Genomic DNA, 2,722 nt, shown 5'->3' with positions numbered 1-2,722 from the left:
CTGAGTCAAAGTTCTTTCTCTGCTCCAGTAGTATTGGTGCACAAGAAGGATGGATCATGGCGCATGTGTCCGGATTATAGGGAGCTCAACAAGCTCACTATTAAAGATAAGTTTCCCATTCCTGTCATTGATGAATTACTGGATGAATTGCATGGATCAATTTACTTCACCAAGTTGGATCTTCATTCAGGATATCATAAAATCAGAATGAAGACTGAAGACATTCTGAAAACAACATTTAGAACTCATGAGGGTCATTATGAATTTTTGGTTTTATTTGAGAAACATGATCTGGAGTGAAAGGCTTTCATAGGGCCTTGTTAAGGTTGAATAACGAAATGCCTTAAGGGGTTTTACAACGAAATTTCACTTAAATACATATGCAATGACTCAAAACATAGTGAGATGGTTGTAGAGGAGCAAGTTTGTTGTATCTGTGGGTGTGAGGACAATGAAGATCACGAGGCAATGATTCATCCTTTCACCTGCAATGGAGGCTCAATTGTTGCACATCCTAGTTGTGTTGATGCTTCTCAAGCAATTTCTAGGTTTTGTAGGTTGTAAGAAAAAGGAGTAAATCTTCATTTACTATTCATCACAGACCTTTGATTGGTTAAGTGCAAGCTAGTTGTTAGGGTTTTCTACCTACATTGGATGTTTGTGGGTTGTATGTGAGAAAGGAAATCCCGAAACGCTCTATTGCCATATTAATTTCTACTGCTTCAACAATTGGAAAGGCTGAAGATTATCATAGTTTTGAACATGGAAATTGTGATACCTAAGTGTGACATCGTTAGTGAACCAAAACAACTCATATGCAAATTCAAGTGCTCAAAAGTAGCAGAGGGCTGCAATGCCAATGCAGTCTGCTCCTCAGGCTCAACCTCCACCACAAGCCCAAGCAGTGCAGTCTTATGGAAGTTCTCTCAACACAGGGCCTAGATCACCACAAGCTCAACCAGGGTAGTCGTATGGAAGTTATTTCAATCCAGGACCAAGAATGGTGCCAAATATAAATGTGGAGGCTCAACCAGTAAATGGAGTGTATCAAAGGAATGAGCTCAATGTTGCAGTACCCATGCCCTCACATATGTCTGGAGCTGGAACTGGCTCATATACAAGGCCTGCACAACCACTTCATCAAATGCAAATCCCGACAGTTGGGGGAGTAGGTGAGAAATTGATAGAGGAATGAATGATGCCTCCAATCCATATGGTCATCCAACTTTTGCCCCTTCCTATCAACCACCTCCCATGTATTCTAGCATATGATCGATTGCTAGAAATGAGGCTCCTCCAAGAATTATTCCTATTGCAGTATTGAATCCTTATCAGGGCCGATGGACAATAAAGGCTAGAGTCACTTCTAAAGGAGAACTTCATCACTATAACAATGCAAAAGGAGATGGAAAAGACTTTAGTTTTGATCTACTAGACTATGATGGTGGGGAAATATGAATAACATGTTTTAATGTTGTTGCTGATCAGTTTTATAATTAGATAGAAAGTGGGAAAGTTTATATAATCTCAAAGGGAAGTTTAAAACCCACAAAAAAAAAATCAATCATCTAAAGAATGACTGGAAAATTTTCTTGGAGTCTACGTCAACAATAGAACCATGTTTGGAGGATGACAACTCAATACCAAAGCAACATTTCAATTTTATACCAATAAGTGATGTTGAGAAAATGGAGAACAATTCTATGGCAGATGTCATTGGTGTTGTAATCTTAATCAATCCATCGAGTATAATAATGAGAAAAAATGGCACAGAGACTCAAAAAAGGTCTCTTCAAATGAAGGACATGTCAGGTCGCATTGTGGAGCTCACTATGTGTGGTGCCTTCTGCAATAAGGAGGGTTAGTAGATTCAAGAGTTATGTGATTCTAGATCCTTCTCCATCCTAGCTGTGAAAGCTGGATGGATTAGTGATTTTAGTGGGAAATCTGTGGGTACAATTTCCACAACCCAAATTGTTATAAACCCAGACCTTCCAGAGGCTCGTCGATTGAGAGACTCGTTTGAGAGAGAGGGGAAGAGAACTGCTTCTCAGTCTATTACTAGAGAATTGACATCCGGGGGAAGAGTGGACATGCGTAAGATGGTTTCTCAAATTAAGGATGAAGGACTTGGTAGATCTGAGAAGCGTAACTAGATTTCAGTAAAAGCGACCATATATTTTATAAAGACAGACAACTTTTGCTATACTGCTTGCCCTTTATTAATCGGAGAAAGGCAGTGCCACAAGAAAGTTAGCAATTATTAGGATGGAACCTGGTATTGTGAAAGATGTGATCGGAATGTTCCTGAGTGTGGGGCTGCGCTCCTGGGTTTGGCGCTGTGCTTCTGGAAGTGTGGCCCTACGCACAATGCTTACACTTGGGCAATAAATAGAAACAACAATCGCATCATCTCTCGAGAAGGGCACAACTTCCTTGAGCAACTCTTCCTTGATTGCATCTCATGATTACCAATCTACCAATTTATTGGCAATGGTATAAGACAAGGCAATATTCTATGGGTTTAAGTGTAAGGGGAGGCCATGCTATCAGTCATATAGATGGTCTATGGGAGGCTGTGAAGGAAAAAGGGATTCTTACATCTCAATTTGTTGTGCATACTGGTTCTCAAAACATTGCCGTGAAGCACAATCCTGATAAACCATCTCTCCTAATAAGTCAGAGAGCACTTGCCAGTACTCTTATCTCTGAATTGAGGAAC

The 2,722-nt window shown here is 40.1% G+C and overlaps 1 pseudogene; it reads left to right on the top strand.

The window, feature by feature from the left end:
• Positions 1-405: 405 nt before the first annotated feature.
• Positions 406-2,468, top strand: LOC149220482 (replication protein A 70 kDa DNA-binding subunit A pseudogene; annotated as a pseudogene).
• The last annotated feature ends 254 nt before the right edge of the window (positions 2,469-2,722 follow it).

The sequence above is a fragment of the Pinus tabuliformis genome, chromosome Q (genome assembly GCF_031772625.1).
Source record: "Pinus tabuliformis cultivar Carrire ecotype Pingquan chromosome Q, CPIR1, whole genome shotgun sequence".
In the NCBI taxonomy this organism is placed as follows: domain Eukaryota; kingdom Viridiplantae; phylum Streptophyta; class Pinopsida; order Pinales; family Pinaceae; genus Pinus; species Pinus tabuliformis.
Note: the sequence above shows the minus strand (reverse complement) of the source record. Positions and strands in the feature narration are given on the sequence as shown.